The sequence below is a fragment of the Pan paniscus genome, chromosome 3 (assembly GCF_029289425.2).
Source record: "Pan paniscus chromosome 3, NHGRI_mPanPan1-v2.0_pri, whole genome shotgun sequence".
Lineage (NCBI taxonomy): Eukaryota > Metazoa > Chordata > Mammalia > Primates > Hominidae > Pan > Pan paniscus.
In genome coordinates, this window is record NC_073252.2 from 62,119,153 (window position 1) to 62,140,457 (window position 21,305).

At 35.7% G+C, this 21,305-nt stretch overlaps 1 long non-coding RNA gene across 1 annotated transcript in view; it reads right to left on the reverse strand.

Annotated features, from left to right (window-relative positions):
- The window catches only part of LOC117979984 (uncharacterized), a 377,942-nt gene that overhangs the window by 303,250 nt on the left and 53,387 nt on the right, over positions 1-21,305 (reverse strand). The window lies entirely within an intron of this gene.

Here is a 21,305-nt window from a genome sequence, read left to right on the forward strand (position 1 = left end):
AAGAGATCAGCTCTTTCCAGCTGGATAGAGCTGGAATACTAAACAACCATCCATACCAGTATTCTGAATTTGACTTGGCCTATTTAGCTTCTTTATACTTTAAATTTAAAAAGGAGGGGTAAAGAAAATCAAACAGCATTAAAAACAGAGCCTCGATATGCAACATAAAGTGCATTAAAATGCAGTAATAAACGAGTAGAAGTTACAAGAGTTGGAAGGCTGTACAAAACCAGTAGATTTGCCTATGTTTCTAAAAGTATCAGCCAGCAATCTTCATTATAGTCCTTAAGTCCTTGAAATTTTTCATATGATCTCTTTTGACATAACAAAGCTATAAGATGACATGTAAGACTTCAGCAGAGGTAATAAGGTAATAACTGCAGAGGTGGCAGCTGAAAGACTAACATGCAATTATATGATTAAATGAGAATTTAGAATGAAAGTTAATGCATGAATACAAATTAGATTAGAGTTCTGAGTAAGAGGAGAAACATGGAAGCAGAGTCACAGAGGCGAGGTTCTCCTCACCCACAGAGAATCATCTTTGTTTTTATATTTTTCCGAAGGAAGCTGAGTAAAAGCCAACTTCCTTTAGGACTTGTCCAGACAGAAGAGAGGATAAGAAGAAACCATTATACCTCTGGTTGTCCATGGTAAGGGACAACCATTATATCATGGTTGTCTATGATAAAGGAGTGGGAAGAAAAGGAAAAGGGAGTTACATTCAACAAGTTAGTGTGAATGCTGGCTCATTTAGAAAAAGCAACCACAAAGGCCACAGTTTAGCCAAGTGATTTTTATGAAAAGGATGTCTTCACAACATGAAGTTTGGTTTGCAACAAGAGAATAACCTAGAATTAGAAGCAATATACAAACTCAAGGACTTCAGAGGACCAGTTGCCTTTTTTAAAGTTTACATGAAAAACATTTTAATAAAAAATTGTAAAAATATACATTATTCTCCCTTATCTTCTAATGCCCTTTCACCCTCAGGAAAGAGTATCTCAGTGTACATCTAGCCACATATAATTAACATCCCTATGAAGCAATTGACCATCTAACCTTTCCAATTTATTTAAATATTCTCATTCTCAGTAACAAGTACTTTTACCTAACCCACGGTTTCTCAACTTTAACACTATTGACATGTGGGGCCAGATAATTGTTTCAGAGGCTGTCCTGTGTATTACAAAATACTTAACAGTATCCCTGGCCTTTACCCACTAGATACCAGTAGGCTTCTCACTCCACAATTGTGACAATCAAAATTGTCTCCAAGTGTTACCAGCAACCAATCTGTATGGGTCTGCAGCAACCTCAATTCTTGCCTCCTCAGAAAAAAGAATTCAACTGAAGGGGCATAAGGCAGAATGAGAGACAAGAGCAATTATTTTAGAGCTGAACTGAAAGTTGATTTAAAAGTTTTAGAGCAGGAACAAAAGGAAGTAAAGGATACTTGGAAGAGGGCTAAACAAGTGACTTGAGAGATCAAGTGCACAGTTTGACATTTGACTTGGGATTTTTCATGTTGACATGCTTCTGGGATCTGCTTTACTTATCCCCTGATTCTTCCCTTGGGGTGAGCTGTCCACAGGTACAGTGGCCTGCCAGCACTTGGGATGGGCTGCATGCACAGTGTGTTTACAAAAGTTGTATGCATGCTCATTTGAGGCGTTTTTCTTTTACCAGTTGAGATTTCCTAAAGGAAGATCATATACCAGTTAAACTCCACCGTTTTCCCTCTTAGTGCTCATGCTTGAGCCCAATTACCCAACTCCTGAGATCTTATTGGGAAGCTGCTGATCACCCACATCAGGTGTCTTCTACCTACTGGGTGACTGCCTTTCCCTGGCACTGGCTGTGACCAATTATTACTTTAGAGAGACAGTTTAACAACCACCTCACCATCACCTGATGGTCACCTGACATTCCTGGTTGCGGGGGTGCTCTCCTGCTCTGTTCATGTCTACCTAACTACCTGCTCTAACACAGGAATTGCCAAATACATCTCTCCTGGAGAGGTGGTGTACAAAATTGTCCTGATTGAAAGCCACTGCATTAATTTATGCCCACACATTGATTATGGCAAATATTTTTATTATACAAATTATACAAATTTGTACAAATGCTTTGCAATATACCCATTACAGAAAAGGGCTTTGTAATCAAGTGATCATTTTTATTTCAAAATATCTTCCTGATATTTTCTTAAAGAAATAGAAAAGCAAAAGCTTAAAGAAATACAAAAAACAAAAGCTAGCTCATGGATAATACAATATGGACTTCATTTCTTTTTTCTTTTTTTCTTTTTTTTTTTTTTTTGAGACAGAGTCTTGCTCTGTTGCCAGGCTGGAGTGCAGTGGTGTAATCTCGGCTCACCGCAACCTCTGACTCCCTGGTTCAAGTGATTCTCTTGCCTCAGCCTCCCGAGTAGCTGGGATTACAGGCACACACCACCACACCCAGCTAATTTTTGTATTTTTAGTAGAGACTGGCTTTCACCATGTTGACCAGGATGGTCTCGATCTCCTAACCTTGTGATCTGCCCACCTTGGCCTCCCAAAATGCTGGCATTACACAGGTGGGAGCCACCGCACCTGGCCCAATATGGACTTCATTTCTACAAATATTTCTTGAGTTCCTTTTATGGGATAGATTCTCTGTGGTAGGTTCTACTATACCAATATACGTGCATAAGCAGAACTGTATTTTGAGCAGGTTGTGGACAATGCACAATAACTCCCTCTGGCAACAGAATAGCAGAGGGTCTGGATGCTGAGGAAGGAGAATGGCCCTGGCAAGCTAGCCTTCCACAGAACAATGTCTACCGACGCGGAGCCACATGGCTTAGTAATAGCTGGCTTATCACTGCTGCTCACTGCTTCATAAGGTAAGGCCTCAAAGTCACTCAAGTCCTTAAAAGCCTACTGTCTTTCAATAATACACCCACACAACTACACATCCAACTGTCTAATACTGTGAGGTATGGCCTCAAAATTACTCAGTTAATTATCAACATAATGACAGACATAGGCTGAAGCAGGATTTGTCAAAAATGGCAGTATAGACAGTTTAGACTGTATAAGTAATTCTTTGTTAAAGTTGTCCTGTGCATTGGAGGATATTTAGTGGCATACCTGACTCCTAACATTAGTAGCACCCCTCAGTATTGACAACCAAAATGTCTCCAGACATTGCTAAATGTGGGGGATGAAATTGTCCCCCATTGAGAACCACTACACTAGAGTCACTGTACTTCATCTTTATAAAGAAACTATAAATCCCCAATTGAACATGGATCTTCTTTCTTTCTCATCATTATTGCGTTTGGTTTAAATTATTTAGTCATAGGTTTTGAATTCATCCTACATCTTTCTATATTTGTACAGCCCTATTTGAAATGATGATGTCTTTAAAGGGTATATTATTGCACCAATAGTTTGCCCTTTTTAACTAAGACTTGTTTACCCTTTTGTTTGATGATTTTTTCATTAACTTCCATTGATTTTATATAGCCCTCATTGGGTCTTTTTTAAGCAAAAAAATCTCTCCCAAACCTGCTCAGCTCTCTTCAAAATCATGCTTGCTTCTTATGTTGCTTTAGTAGAGAGTTTGAAAATGTTTCAGCAGCACTATTTTTCAGCACTTAATATAAAAATCCTGGATTAACAAATAATAATAAGTCAGAAATACATTTCTTTTTATAGATTTTAATGGTCAAAAAGAGGATTTAGACTATTTCCATAATTTCCCTTAGTTCACTTTCCCATACCCTTGCCCACTTTTTATTTAATCTTTTTATCCTATACTGTCATCATTTATTTTTCTAAATCCCCTTCAGTCTTTTCTGTACAGAATAAGAAATAAAATGTAGTTTTCATGGGTTATCTTCTAAACATAACATTGCATTATTCAAAATCTGCTCATGTTATCATTATTTTTATTTTTCTCTTATACACAACTTTATTTTTGTATGCTTACAAGTATCATGGGAACTCAAAACATACCTAATTGTTTTTAAAATTGTAAGACATTAATTCCTACAAGTACAATACACAGGACTTTTAATTAATAAATCTATTTTTTAGGGTCCATGATCCCAAAGAATGGAATGTTATTTTAAGTAACCCACAAACACAGTGAAATATCAAGAATGTTATAATTCAAGAAAACTACCATTACCCTGCACACGATAATGACATTGCTGTTGTGCATCTATCTTCACCAGTGTTATATACAAGCAACATCCAAAAAGCATGTCTTCCAGATGTTAATTATATGTTCCTATACAATTCAGAAGCAGTGGTTACTGGATGGGGATCATTTAAAGTCTGATGGTGAGTTCCTCACCTGACTCTGTTATACGGCTTGAATTTTAGGAGTTAAAAAGTAAAATACTCAGAATTACACCTAAACTGAAAAATACTTTCTCTGGATCATTTTTAAGAGTACAATGTGGAATGGATTGAAAATTATCCTCAACAACATTCATGCAGAAACTATAACTTCATAGAGCTGCTTACTATAATTCCTCTTAAGATGGCAGTTTTTCAAGAAATATATTATTTGAATAAGTAATTCATTTCCTTCATTCATTTATTCATTTACTAATGGAAAATAATTACCACCTTTGTTCAGGGATTGTTCTAGGTGGTTTGGATACGTTAATGAATGAAATGGGCAGATAATTCCTGCCTATTTTCTTAGTTAAAAAAAAAAAAAGGAAAAAGCTTTCATCCTTAACAAAGGAAAATGGACAATTTCATGAAATGAAGGATGTAAGTATATTAAAGGAAATAAGTAAGTTATACCAAATTTTATGCAGTTAAGTGCCATAGAAAAAAATAGGGACTGTAGGGGATTCAGCATTTTTAATAAGGTGACAAGGTGATACTTGAGCAAAGATTTAAATATATGCATCCCCATGACCCTAATAATGTGAACACTTAGTGGCTATTAATGGCTATAAATGCAGTTTGAAAGCAGAAAAATAAACCTAAAATTAATTTCAAGATTCAGAATTACAGTAAAAATTTAGCTAAAAAATTTTTAAATAATCATAAAATGTATGCTCCTGCAATATGAGTTTTTCATTTTGTTTTCTTTTGTTTTTGTTTGGTTCGTTGGTTGGTTTTTTTTTTTTGCTTTTGTTTTGTTTTTGTGTTTTTCGAGACAGAGTCTCACTCTGTTGCCCAGGCTGGAGTGCATTGGCATGATCTCGGCTCCCTGCAACCTCCGCCTCTCAGGTTCAAGTGATTCTCCTGCCTCAGCCTACCAAGTAGCTGGAACTGCAGGCATGAACCACAACACTTGGCTAATTTTTGTGTTTTTAATAGAGACAGGGTTTCACCATGTTGGTCAGGCTGATCTCGAACTCCTGATCTCAGGTGATCCGCCCACCTCGGCCTCCCAAAGTGCTGGGATTACAGGCGTGAGCCACAGCACCTGATTCATTTTGTTTTCTAAGACATCTTTTCTGTACAGAATAAGAAATAAGATGTAGTTTCCATGAGTTATCTTCTAAAACATAGCTTATTGAGTTATTCAAAATATGCTCATGCTATTTTTTGCTTATATACAACATATTAATACATTAATAAACATATTATTACATATTAATACATGTAATACATATAAAATTTCAAAACAATTCAAAAGAAAAAATCTCATTACATATAGATGTACACACTAAATATTTCTAAAAATGGTCATTTTTCAGCAACAGCTTGGTATGTTTATAAACATTACTTGCTTTTTTGTTACTACAGCTAAAAGCTTAATTATACTTTACACTGATTTGATCTAGAAATTGTACATAGTGTTAAAGTTAGATACTAATAGCCTAGCCAGAAAGATTAATAGTGACATCAATAAAAATTATATAATTTTCTTCCTTTACGAACAACTCCTAATGTACTCCACAAGGGATTAGTGAAGATTATAGATAATAGGACCTGCAACAATGGGGAGGCCGATGGCAGAGTCATCACATCTGGAATGTTGTGTGCCGGGTTCCTGGAGCCACGTGTGGATGCCTGCCAGGTAAGTCTGTTTATTCTAATTTCAAGAACTTTATTCTTGTAGTTTTAAATTTCCAAATAATCAGTTCAGTTTTCTCAAGGGATTGACAATTTTTAAAGGCTTAAGTATGTTTCCTAGCCAAAGTATCTAATTAGAATTACAATTATATCAAATAGGTCTCATTAAAGTCCTAAAGTGCTAAATTACCTTGCTGTACAAAGCTGTGAGCAGGAGTGGGAAAGAAACTCAATTTAGAATAAGCAATGAAGAGATGAGATGGTTTACTGGTGACTTTAGTGTGATTGTCATTTCACTGAGAAACACTCAGCTGGGTCTAATAGCAAAATTAACAATCATGGAGCTTTCACAACGTTATTCCAACATCCTAAATATTTTATTGATTTAACAACTCTTATATAGTATTCCCATGTGCCAAGCACTGTTTTCAGCACTTTACAAATATTAATGTATTATAGTTACCTCAGTCCTCTGCAGTATATTTGTGCTATTGTAAGCCCTATTTCTAGATGAGGAAATTGAGACAAAAAGATCAAGTAATTTGTCTAAACTCACAGAGCTATTAAGCGGCAAAAGAACTGAGATTTAAACGCAGGAAATTGGGCTCTAGGGCCTGTGCTCTGAACTCTACACTAAGATGTTTTTCCTTATGCTTAATGTGCTTTTAACAATTGTTGCTGTTTATGAACAATAGTCCCAGAGCTAACAAAAGTTTCTAAGCAGGTAGAATCAGTGATAAATCCAAGAAAACCTTTATTTTATTCATGCAATCTTTCATGTAGTGGTTATTTATTGACTACTACCTATGTGCCAGATACAGTGCTATGTTCAGGGAAGTTAAAATGAACACAGCATATTCCTGTACTCTAGGAGCTAGCAGACATGCAAACAAGTATTTGCAATACATAATCATCATCTCTAATTACAAATTTCTAGCTTTGCAACTGTCCCACTAAACCCATTCTTCAGTATCATGAAGAGCTTAAAACTCTGTTCCTCTTAATTTCTTCTCAGTCCATCAACCCCCCACCCTCATGACTCTCTCCTAACCTTAAACAGCCTAGGACCCTTGCTTTATTATTTCAGCCACTCTATTGACAGCACTCTCGGTGACTTCATCCTTGACTTCCCCGACACCCATTCAAATAATCATCAACCACAGAACGATCTATCAACTGTATTTGCTGTTATATGCAAGCTGCTGAGAACAGCTAGAAGAAATCATGCCTTCTTGTAAACTGGAGTTACATAATCACATGTGGGTCCTTAACACACTGTACAATTATTAATGCATTTTTATAGTGCTATGCCGGACTTTCATTATATTCTTTACCTACGTACCTCACCATGTCCTTATCTTCTTTAGCATATTATATTTTCTCCTACTAACCAGAGAAAAAATGGAAGCAATCATATGAGAAGTCCTTTAATTTCCTTTCTCCTTGATACATTTATGTTTGTACTCATTCTCACCCTCTGGGCTTGGGATAAACAAGTTTCTTTCACTATTCAAAACTAATCTCTTGCATGTGTTTTTCACTCAGTCTCCTTCCTACTACATAGGTATTTGAACTTTCTATTAATGTGAGTTTTCTTCTGTATTTTCCAAACTGTCCCACCCTGATGGACCTCTTGGTACATTCTGTAAACATTATTAAGTCTCTTCCATCAAGCCTCTTTGTAGGAACTCTTGGGTACTCACACAACTCAATGCTAAAAAGAAAACACAAAATAGCCTAATTTTAAAATGAACAAATAAACTGAGTGGACATTTTTCCAATGAAGACATGCAAATGGCTGACAGGTACATGAAAAGATGCTCAACATCACTAAGCACTAGGAAAGCATAAATTAAAACCATAATGAGGTTATACCTTGCACATGTTAGGATGACTATTAACAAAAAGTTCTGATAAGAGTACACCATTGGTGGGAATGTAAATTGGTACAGCCATTATGGAAAAAAGTATGAATTGTCTTCAAAAACACTAAAAATAGAATTATCATATTTTTATGGCATCCAGCAATCACACTTCTAAGTATTTATCCAAAAGAATTGTAAACAGGATTTTAAAGAAATATTTACACTCCTATGTTCATTCTAGCTTTATCCTCAATAGCCAAGATATGGAAACCATCTAAGTGTCCATCTACGAATGAGTAGATTAAAAAATTGTGATACACACACACACACGAGCATTATTCAGCCATATAAAAGAAAAAAAAATCCTGTCATTTTCAACAACAATGATAAACTTAGAGGACACTATGCTAAGTAAAATAAGCCAGACACAGAAAGAAAAATAATCCATACATTCACTTATACCTAGAATCTAAAAAAAAATCAAACTCATTGAAACATAGTATAATTGTTGCCACGGATGGAGCGTTGGGGAGTTGTTGGGGAAAACAAAGGGATGTTGATCAAGGAGTACAAACTTTCAGTTATAAGTTCTAGATATCTAATGTACAGCATGGTGATTACCATTAATAATAATGTATTGTATACTTAAAATTTTCTCAAAGAGATCTTAAGTGTTCTCACCAAAAAAGGTAAATATGTGAGCTTATGAATAGGTTAATTACCTTGATTGGGGGAATCATTTCACAATGAATATGTATATCAAAACATCACATTGTACACCTTAAATCTATACAATGTTTATTTGTACATCAGATCTCAATTTTTTAAAAGATGAAATACATTTATCTGTCTGAGAAGAAGAAAAGTAGACACAGAGGTGGATTGACTTAAGTGATCTGAGAAGCCAAAAAGGCAAGACAAGGAATGAAGGGATTCTCAACTGTTACTCTCCACTTACTCTGAGAATTTAAAAGGAATACACTAGATTCAGAATGAGGGAACGGGATTTTCAAAAATTGTGAAATCACAAGAGTTTGGAATGGTCGCCCTGAAAAATTAGAAAAGGAGCTGGTTAATCATCCTAAGCAAACTAATACAGGAGCAGAAAACCAAATAACGCATGTTCTCACTTATAAGTGGGAGCTGACATTGAGTGCATATGGACACAAAGAAGGGAACAACAGACACCAGAGCCTACTTGAGGGTGAAAGGTGGGAGGAAGGTAAGGATTGAAAAACTGCATGTCGGGTACTATGCTAGTTACCTGGGTGATGAAAGAACCTAGACCCCAAACCCCCATGACACGCAATTCACCTATATAACAAATGTGCATGTGTGCCCCTGAACCTAAAAGTTTTTTAAAAATACTTCATTGTTAAAAAAAAATGCTAACAGTCATCTGAAAAAAAAAAAAGAAAAGAAGCTGGCTAAAGACACGTAAATATTGCTTAGAGGTGTTGGTTTGAGGATGTAAATTTGTAACATGGCTTCACAGTGTCTGGTTTGGCCCAGGCTATGATGGGGAGAAAGATAGGGAGCTGAGAAGCTGTTGACAGAATAGTGGTATGGTGCATTATGAAATATAGCTGGCATAAAGAAAGAAGAGCAGGAGGACATGAGCTAATACATCCATAGAGGAGTCCAGGGATTCACATTCTTAGTGAGACTGAAGAGCAGACACAAAGTAAAAAGTGGTATAAGTGGAACAAAAAAACTTATGGGGTAGATGCACTCAATCGTAATACTGAATAATGGTGTTTCAGAAGTGGAGCAGTTCCAGGTGATAACAAGGAGTGACATGGAAAGATTCAATAAAATGATCAGAGTCAAGGAAGCCAAGAGACTGTGAGCTAAAGTATTACGTGTGTCACCAACAGATGTTGAAAATTATCCAGGATGATAGGAAGAATTACAGCAAAGGGAAATCCAGATGCCGAGGTGTTCCATCATTCTGGGAAAATGGCCTAAAGATCAGTAGATGAAAATAATAAGTATATATATGTGTGTGTGTGTGTGTGTGTGTGTGTGTGTGTGTGTGTGTGTGTTCTCTCTAGGGTGACTCTGGTGGACCACTGGTTGGTACAGATTCTAAAGGCATCCTTGCTAAAGGTTCCCTGCTGGTATTGAAAGCTGGAGAAATGAACGTGCTCTTCCAAACAAGCCTAGTGTCTACACTCAAGTGACATACTATTGAGACTGGATCCTATCCAAAACTGGCCTTTAGTGCAAAATTTCTCTGTAGATTAAAGCTCAAATGTTATATGCTTGTTACATGTTTGTAATTCCCAAACCATATTTAACTTAGATGTCACCTCTCCTTATGAACATTTAATGTTGCATTTAAACACATACTATTTTAGAACTATGAAAACTTTCTGTTTATTATAATTTGACAAAAGTTTAATGAGACTAATGGACTAGGACATACAATTTTCCCTTTTACCTTTTCAGATCGATGGTAATTATATGAGTAAACATGGATTACAGTTTATTAAGGAAGTTTTCTGTACCAATTTGCAGATCCGGGACTCTTGGAGAATCATAGAGTAGCTATTAGCAACATACTCCCTTCTGAGTCATCCCCTGATGACAAGCACATGGATTCCATAGGATCAACATATTAGTAGGTTGTAGTCTAGTGAGTTGCAATAATATTGCCTATAAAAGTTACCCAGGAAAATGTATCTACCTGTTTTCTTTCTGGTTCTTGTGCCAACACTAATCCCTGATCTATTTATGACTTCCTAACCTTGAGTGACACAAAACAACATGATAAGCCCCTGAAGTACATTGAATAGGTCACAATGCTTGCTGATTTGTTCTCATTCTCCTTCAAGCATGAAAGTGAAGCCAGAAAATGGTTCTCAAATATACACACACTTAATAGTAAAATAATCCTCAGACACATGGGCTATGTTTCAATAAGTGCCTTGAATAGACCATGCAAACACTACTGTACTGTATTTCTCCAAACTACTAAAGTTTCTCAATCATACAAATTATCAACCAGAATAAATAATAGAAAATTTTGCTTCCACTTCACTCACTTTATTCCCCATACAGAAATCCTAGCTGAGGGTACGGATGTTTATAAAGGCACTGTTATGCCAAATTAGCAAGTCAGTTGGCATTTACCTAAAAATGATCTCATCAGAGTGCTTTCCCAGATTGTAGTCCACAAGTGTCTCTTCAGTAGTTTATCCTCCTCTTCTTCATTGCTGACAATCCTACAGCTACCACCAATTGCCTTCGTTTTGATGTAAATTTTTTCATAAACCCCCTCAAAATTGCATTTATAGCAGATAATATTTGCTGATTCCTTACTATGTGCCAGGCACACTTTACATGTATTATTATATTGAACTGTCCCCCCAGCACTGTGATGATGGTCACCTTGGGGAAACTGAGGTAGAGAAGTCAAGTAACTTGCCAAAAAACAGAGAATTTATAATGAACTGAGCTGGGATTCAAAATCAGACAATTGGATTCCAGAGCTCACAGTTTTAGCATCTATACTATGTTATGTGACATGATTATAACCAAAGCTCTACCTTCCATAGTCTTCTAAAATGGAACATTTGTCATAAACTTTATGGATGACTCATTACAGTAGCTTTATTATTTAATTGCTTTTAAAATATTTGACATATCATCATACACTTATAAGATACTTTTTGATGTTTAACTTTTTATTTTTTGATGTTTTAGAAATTAAGCATAAACAAAATAAAACTATAGGCATAATGTCCAGGATTCTTGGGTTGCAAGTGACAGAAACTCAATCAACACTAGCCTAAGTAAAAAGAAGACATTTATTGGCTCATCTAACTAAGAAATTTAGAGATCTACATCCTTTGACATAGCTGAGACTGGATCCAGGAGCTCAAACAGTGTCTCTCTCTTCCTCTCTAGTCATATCTTAACTCTCCTCTCCTTAGTCTTCATTCATAGGCAGACACTTCCCTATGAGGTGGTGAAGACATGTTCACTGATTCTAGACTTAGATTGTCGTTAGTGCTAAGCTACCAGTCTCAGACAAAAATACAGTAATCTTGCCCACTGGCTACAGTAAAAATAAAAATTAAAAAGTCCCAAGGATGCCTCTGATTACAAGTTTGGATCAGGATATCACTCCTGTGATGGACTTTTGATTGACACCTCTTTGGATAAGGGAGGGACATTTCCAGAAAAATAAAATGCTTCTTTTTCCTGTAGGAATTGTATATGGTTTACATACACACAAAAAAATAGGTAAAGAGGAGTACTGGTAGCTTAAATCACTAGGCTATGTTGGTTTTTTCCAAGATAACAGAATATGCATGGTATGCAAAATCTGTTACTTACAAGTTAAAAACACATGAAAATATAAAATCTTTATTGTGTAATTATATTATTTTGAATAACAGTATATTGATTGAGAATGTAGCACATTTTGCATTGGGTAATAGGTATTATTTTTATCTAGCATACAAAATATTTTATTTTTAATTTAGAAAATAATTTAACACAAAGACAGATACATTAATACATTTTAAGAATGTGCCTCCAAATAAGTTGGCTGTAAGTTACCTGCATGATGACGTGCTGTATAATAATGGATTCCCTTTTCCTCTCTCCAAGCCAAGACAGTCACAGTGGGGAGATACCATTATTACTATTAATAATGTCTCCCCACCTGGGCACCTGCATCATAACTCTTCAAATCTCAGCATTTATGCTATAAAAAGTATCTGGCAAGAATTCATGATGAAAACACACACAAAAGAATGAAATTGGATCCTGATCTTACGTCAAATGAAAAAACTAACTCAAAATGGATTAAAGACTTAAATGTAAAATCTGAAACTGTAAAACTCTTAGAAGAAAATGTAGGGGGAAAGGCTCCTTGACATTGGTTTTGGCGATGATGTTTTGGATATGACACCAAAAGAATAGGCAACAAAAGCAAAAACAAACAAACAAACAAAAACAAGTGGTACCGCATCAAACTGAAAAATTTCTGCACAGCAAAAGAAACAATGAACAAATGAAAAGACAACCTATGAAATGGGAGAAAATATTGCCAAACCATATACCTGCTAAGGGTATTATAATCATATGTCCAAAATATATATGGAACTCTCACAATTTAATACCAAAAACCCCCAATAACCCAATTTAACAATGGGCAAATGACCTAAATAGATATTTATCCAAAGAAGACATGGAAATAGCCAACAAGTACACGAAAAGATGCTCAACATCACTAATCACCAGAGTGCAAATTAAAACCACAATTAAATAACACATCAATGAGCTAATGCCTCACACCTGTTAGGATGGCTTTTATAAAAAAGACAAGTATTGGTGAGTGTGTGGAGAAAAGGGAACCCTTGTACACTGTTGGTGGGAGGGTAAATTGGTACAGTCATTATGGAAAACAGTATGGAGATTCCTCAAAAAATTAAAAACAGATCTACTATAAGATCTAGCAATCCTACTTCTGGGTATATATCCAAGGGAGTGAAATCAGTATCTCAATGAGATATCTCCATCCCAGTGTTGATTACAGCATTTATTCACAATAATTAAAACATGGAAACAATTCTGAGTGTCTGTTAATGGATGAATGAATTTTTTTAAATGTGATACACACACACACGCGCGCGCACACACACACACACACACAAAGCATTATTCAGCCATAGAAAAGAAGTAAATCTCACCATTTGTGACAACATAGATAAACCTGGAGGGCATTATGCTAAGTAAAATAACCTAGACACAGAATGACAAATATTTCATGATTGAAAAAAAGTCAACCTCATTCAAAAAATATAACAGGGGGTGCCAGGGGCTGGGGTTTGGGGGAAATAGGGAGATGTTAATCAAAGAGTAGAGTTATAAGATGACTAGTTCTGGGGATCTAATGTACAGCTCGAGTTGTGACGAATGTGTTAATTAATTAGATTGTAATCGTTACACAATGTATAGGTATATCAAATCATCATGTTGTAAACTTAGAATACATAAAATCCTTATTTGTCAATTAAATATTTTAAAATTTAAAAACCTTGAAATAATAGTGAAAACTGAATATGCTGAATATAAATTAATTATTACCAAGTTTATTAAATAGGTCCATTAAATAGAATACAAATATCACTACACGTGCTGCATGTTGAAACAAAATAGACAATATACATCCTGACAATATGCTAGTAAAATTTTGATAAACTTAAGTTCCACTTCTCAGCTGGTTTCTTTTCGCCTTTTAAACCACATGCATTTGTGACTAGTAACATGAACTATCTGGCATCTCTTTTGGCATCTTTGTGATTGTACTCAGCTGTGGCTTATAGACTCCCTCACCGGGTAATTCAGTATCTAGTAAGAGATTTGCTACTTTCACTAACACTTTCACTTTGACCTCTGAGTTCTCTCCCTTTTACTTAGACTGCTGCTTTGGCTGCTTTTCAGGGTTCTTTTGCTGAGCAGACTGCCTTTGTTCATGCTGCTAGAACACGCACTTAAGATTGCTGAGAGTCTTTTTGGCATATTTGTTTACATCCTCTCAGAAGATCTCACAGTTTAAGTGGAAGAGGCTGGCTTCTTTAATTATTTTAACCAAAAAGAATTTTCAACAAGTAAACAATGCGAGACCAAAAAAACCTTTCTAAAGAGTTTATTCTTTCTTTATTTTCACGAATCCTCTTACTTAAAAAAAATCCACACTACATACATTTTCAAATGTCAGAAAAATGATATCCTTATTATATTCCCTTTAACTCTTTGCTGTGTAGAGATTTTAATATAAACTCAAATTAATTATTTTTCTAAGATGAAAATTTCTTGCCTTCCCATATATTTTAAACATTTCTTAAAATTTGCTTATTAAAAAAACACAAACTTCATGAGATTATGAGCTCTGTCTTATTCTGTTTCTCATTGCCCAAAACTCAAATAAATATTTGTTAAATAAATGAGTGAAATTTGGAAATGATAGTTCTTATGACTCTTTTAAATAAGATATATCCAACACATGAAAATAGATCATGTTAATGAGCAGAAAACTGTGTATAATAAAAGGGAATAATAGAAAATGACTTTTAAGCTAAAGAGAACTTAAAGATTATGTTACAAATTTTACAGATAATAGCTGTGAGAGCTAGGAGATGAGGATTACACAAGAGAACTGGGAACTCCTAATTCCTGATAAAGTGTTCTTTCTTCTATACTATATTCATTATGAAAATATAGTTTAAATTCCATTATAAGAAAAGCTGTTTCCCTCGAACATTGATTTCTCAGTGTTCTTTGAATAGATTATACTGGTTGTAATGGACATTGGCGATGTCCCACAAGGGGCCCTTTCTCAGACATCAAGACTCTTCCATCAGCTGTTGTGAGTATTGGCTGCCAAGAGCTCATAGCTACCCTCTTCTGAGAAATGCCATCAGTTTATGGGAGCCACCACCCAGAAACACCTGAGAAGTTATACTTCTCCCCACATAAACAACAGGCCCCAGCCAGATGGTAACTGATAAAGGAGTGCCAAAGCTCAGCCTCCTTTCCTAATGGTGGGGCAAGTCTGTGGTTCCATTTATACCCAGTGTCCCATGTGGGATCAGGCTAAGGAAGGTTAGACTTCAGCTGAACACACATTTGCTTCGATTCTTCCTCTGTCCTGTCTTGCTTTCCTCACTCTCTTAGAGGTTTCACCTTAAAGCACACTCTCAAGTCGCTCGCACAAGAATCCCCATCTCCAGCTCTGCTCTAGGGAATTCAACTTAATACATTAGTTGATTTAGTTTTCCACTGACTTGAACTGTTAAGGGAAACATTTTTCTTATACTTTCCCTAAAATACATGTGTGTATTTTTCTAATTCAATAAATCCAATACAGTAAAACCAATTGAATCATTATTGTTCCAGAATATCTTGTCTAAAGTTCATCTTTCCAATGAGGAAGTTTCCTTGTATTGTACGGTAAAGTTAAATGCAGGTGGTTTAAGCATTTAAACAAAAACAAAAAAGCATTTTAAAAAAAACACTATACTAAGTTTAGGACATATTCTTACATTTGACAAAACACTTGTTACACTTTTTTTTTTCTTTTTCTTTGTCTGTTTCTCACAGTAGAATGCAAGTGAATTTTCAGGTAACTAACCATAACCCTGGTTAGTAGAACGCCAGTTAATCAAGTTTAACTATTCAAAGACTCTTGCTTTAAAAGATTTTTCTTTGTTTTTATGGATGTTTGTAAAGAAAAAATTCTATGCAAGTAATACTATATCATAGATATACACCCCATCTATGAAATTACACCTTAAAACAAAGGCCTTGTATGTGTGATATCTGCATCATAGATAAAGAGAAATTAGCAGAAGAAAGGGGTTTTTATTCTTCCCGTTCCTGTTATCATTTCTACCTTTGAAAAATAATGCTAATAAATTTCCAAATTATACAACCTAGCAAATCAATTAGTGGAAAAATTTCAGATAAAAGTAACTATAAAGGAAGTGAGTGATTTACCTGAATAAAAGTACTTTTCAAAGATTTTATTAAATAACTACAGCATCTCTAGGGTTCAACGGTATTTTTTTGTTTTGTGAGACAGGATCTTGCTCTGTCTCAGACTGGAGTGGCTCAATCTCAGCTCACTGCAACATTCGCCTCCTGGGTTCAAGGGATCCTCCCACCTTAGCCTCCAGAGTACCTGGACTACAGGTGGGTGCTACCATGCTTGACTAATTTTTAAAAAATTTTTTGTAGAGATAGGCTCTCCCTATATTGCCCAAGCTTCATCTTTGTTTTAATCTTGATCCTTAAATATTTTAAAAATACAATATTTATTTTTATAAAATTCAATTTTTAAAAAACTATTTTATTTTTAAAGTCCTAAAATAAGAAAAGAAGAAATAATAATAAAATAAAAGTGAATATGTTATATAGAAATTAACAGGATGTCAATTTCATGTGTGCCCAGTCTTACTGAAACTTAAAGAGAAACCAATAATACTAATAATCATATGTTTCTAAATTGTATTTTAAAATCTTATTCATATTATTATGCATTTGCATCATAAATTCTGTTTTTGTTTGTTTTTGAGACAGTCTCACTCTGTCACCCAGGATGGAGTGCAGTGGTTTGATCTCAACTCACTGCAACCTCCGCCTCCTGGGTTCAAGTGATTCTCCTGCCTCAGCCTCCTGAATAGCTGGGATTACAGGTGCATGCCACCATGCCCAGCTAATTTTTATATTTTTAGTAGAGGCGGGGTTTCACCATGTTGTCCAGGCTGATCTTGAACTGCTCACCCTGTGATCCACCCAGCTTGGCCTCCCAAAGTGCTGGGATTACAGGTGTGAGCCACCGTGCCCGGCATAAATTCTTAATTAATACAATTATTGGGGATCTAGCTTTAAATTTCCAATTCTGAAGAAGGTGGAAATAAGATACGTTGTATTTTAAAATTGAATTGCATCATGAAATGGAAATGCTATGTGTCAACAGAAGATTATCAGCAAAAGAACAAAATTGAAATTATACTCTTTTTAATACAAGCAAACTACATAAAGTTTATGTAAATAAAAATATCTCGGCCTGACACGGTGGCTCCTGCCTGTAATCCCAGCACTTTGGGAGGCCGAGGTGGGTGGATCACGAGGTCAGGAGTTCGAGCCAGCCTGGGCAATATGGTGAAACCCTGTCTCTACTAAAAATACAAAAATTAGCTGTGCATGGTGGTGCACACCTGTAGTCCCAGCTACTTGGGAGGCTGAGGCCGAAGAACCACTTGAACCCAGGAGGCGAAGGTTGCAGTGAGCCGAGATCGTGCCACTGCACTCCAGCCTGGGTGACAGAGCAGGACTCTTGATTGAAAAAAAAAAATTCATAACAATACAATATAATTATAAAATATGTTTGGAAATATCAAATACAAGCTTTGGCTAGCCTTATTTTTGGTATCCACAAGTATAGTGTGTAGTACATAATGTTTAATAAGTGGTTAATTGAATTGTTGAAATAAATATAATTCTTATATTCCTGGTTTAAATCTTTTTATATATTGTTAATTATACTTAAAAGTAAAAGATTACTACTTTTAGTATTTAGTGAACATAAATTTTGAAAAGTAAACATACTTATTATGCTTCTGCTTTTCTGTTCATTTCATATGTTGGTGATTTATATTATATATGCATTTCCTTAATCTGATCTCCAAAATCGTACATATTTAACCATAATTTCCCATCATTTACCTCTAACACATCTATACTGAAATAAAAATTGCAACAATGTTTTACAGTGTGATTCTCCAAATAATAAGCACTCTTGGAATAATGAAAGTGAATCTGCCATGTTAAATGCTATGCATAATTTAACATGGCTTAGAAAAATTTGTATGGCTTTTAGAATTTGTTGCTCTCCTTCACAACAATTTTGTGTATATATTTCCTCATACTACTTCATCCACAGTCCTTCCTCAAATGCTTCCATTTAAACTTAAATTTTAAAAGTTCCCCTTTTACTCATTTCACAGTTGTCATAGACACTATCATTCTTTGCTCAACAAAGTAAGTCATGTTTTCAAAAACTAAAAAAAAAAAAAAATTCTTTTCTTTCTGATATTGTGCTACTTCCATCTTCTCTCCTTACAGGAAACAAATTTTTTTCCAAATACATTTTCATACACATTCTTCTTATTTGAAAGAGCTGCCTTCCTCTATTATTTTATTCTCATGAGTAAAGAGGTATGAAAAATATTTCTTGCTCCCCTGGGTCACTTCTAAACCATCATCACTCTTTCCCTTCAGAAGTTGGACTTGTAATTCAAAAAAAAAAAAAAAACTGGCTAGTTAGGTTCAAGAAGATGATGGGAAAAACACTATGAAGAAAAAAAAGATACTATAATTGAAAACCAACTCAGGTGATGAATCAGCAGGAGTTGCTCATCCTTAGAGCTGCCTGGGCTCCTGTTGGCTTTCTAGGTCTTGTGTATCATGAAAGATACCTCCATTATCTAAAACAGTCTCCCTTTCCTGCAACTAAAAAGGCCTGTTAACACGGCCCTTCATTCGCTAAGGACTATGGCACCTGGCTCATAGACCTTTCCACCCCAACTGCTACCAGAAAGTAGCATTGCATAGTAGTTAAAGACAGGAGCTCTGAAGGCAGACTGCATGAGATGTAACACAATTCTGTGGTGTCCTAATTAGGGAAAAGGAGTCAGGCTGGTGGGAGCAGGGGAAAGCAAAAAGAAAAAGCAGATAAGCTACAAGGACACATAGCCCTCCTGTGCAAATAACTCTCAATCTTCCTATGCCCAACTATCACCAGACACCTGCAAGTTAGCTCACTGCAACCTTGGCATTATCAGTACTGCACAAAGCCCTCTTCAGCATACGCATAAACACCATCCTATAAAATCTCCAGCAAGCCTTTGTTTCGTTGCAGTCAGCTTCCCTTCCGCTGATCCTGCCCATTGTCTCCCTGGCAACGTATTTTCCTCCCTTCTCTAACAAATTTGCCTTTCTTTTACCTACAACGGTAAACCCTTTTGTCCCTGCACCTCGGGCCTAGATAGCCACCGCTCCCCCATGACAAACTCTAATATGGATCAGGTATGTAAATGTCTCTGCTTCACCTTCCTCAACCACAAGACGAAAATAATAGTACTGACTTCTAGGGTTGTTGTAAGGTCTAAATGTGTTAATACGTGTAACATGCTTAGAAGAGTGCTCGACACAAAGTAAGTACCCAATAAATATTAAATATGAGTAATATTATCAGTATTGACAGCACCTTCAAAATCTATATAGTTGACTCATCCAACAACTTAGATTCAACAACTTAGAGCTCCTCAAATGCGTCAAACATCATTCGCCCTCTACTTCCTCTACCGACTTTCATAGCCACACCCTGCACTTGAGGGCTTTATACCTTTCATGTTGTGTTGTTAGCAAGGGTTTTCCAAATAGATTAACTTCCCTGAATTTTGATTGCCCACTATTTCCCAAATCCCTTCAAGGCATTCTCTGTATGCTACACAATAAGCTTTCTGAAGCATAAATCTGGCCATACCTACCATATATTACTCCATTCTTTATATAGGTAAAGCCTAAACTCCTTTTCTTGGAATATAGGCTCTCCAGATCTGAAGTCTGCCTAATTATTTACACTTTTGCTTTCACATACCCTTTGAACTTTCTCACATTGTCTTCGTGTTTGTATGTGCTGCTCCAGCTTCTAAGCATGCCCTCCCTGTCCTCATACCCCATTCCCCAGTCACTTATTACGCTATATGCTGTAGTCCCATTCAGCTCAGTTGCAACCTCTTCCCTAATGAATCAGTCCATCATTAACAAAGAAAGGGAGGGAGGGAGGGAGGAAGAGAGGAATGAAAGGAGGAAAAGGGAAGGAAGGGGAAGGGAAGGGGAAGGGAAGGAATGGGAGGAAAAGGGACAAATAATGAATGATATGCACTAATCTTTTTCCCCTAGATATAGAAGACAAAGAACAAAATATACTTCACTAAAATTGGATTTTTACATAAATGTTCTTTCCTTTGTTTTTTGGTTGCTGGTACACTTACAAACACTTTTCATATTTGTATGTCTTTCCAATGGTTATCCTGTTTTGTTCATTTCAGGCATATGGCCCTGATCAGATTAACTGACATGATGTACATGCAAAGCCTTTTGAGTTCTTCAGAAAAATAAATTATCTTATTCAAGACTGATTGCTTATAAGGAACTTATTATAGCTAATGTAGTAGGCACAATTTATTTTTTTGTAATTCTCCTAGATGAGTCAGAACTTAGTTTTAACGTAGGTAAAAATTTTATGGTCACAAATCTCAGGTGTGAGAAAAGCTCTTTCCTTGATACTCTATATAAATAGAGGATATAAATATTTCAAGTCTGGAAGTAGTGAGAGAAGCTGGTAATTCTGGACATATAGTGACAGTCAAAAAAGAGCTCAGGTACAGGACTGGTCTAAGCTGCTCAAGATTCAGGAGACAGCCAGTACACAGAGAAGCTGAGGAGATACATAAGATATATCTAAAACACTTATCTAACCTTCTGTGGTAACAAGCTCCTTAAAGGGGCTGGATGATGTTGTGTTCACTTTTTATCACCAGCAAAGGCTAAGATAATGTATATAGTAAATATTTAGTAACTATTTATTAAATAAATAAATATTTAAGACAGAATAAACAAGTATAATAAATGAACCAATAAGAATGCACCATCTAAGTCAAAATAGCCACTTCTATCCTTAACATTGTACCTGCTTTGGCTGCCACAGAAGCAAACTTGTTGGCATTAGACAAATCAAGCTGGTGATTTAATAAATTCCAATGGAAGTCTTACCGGTATTGATAAATAACTATCCAGCACTCACCATGAAAGTTAA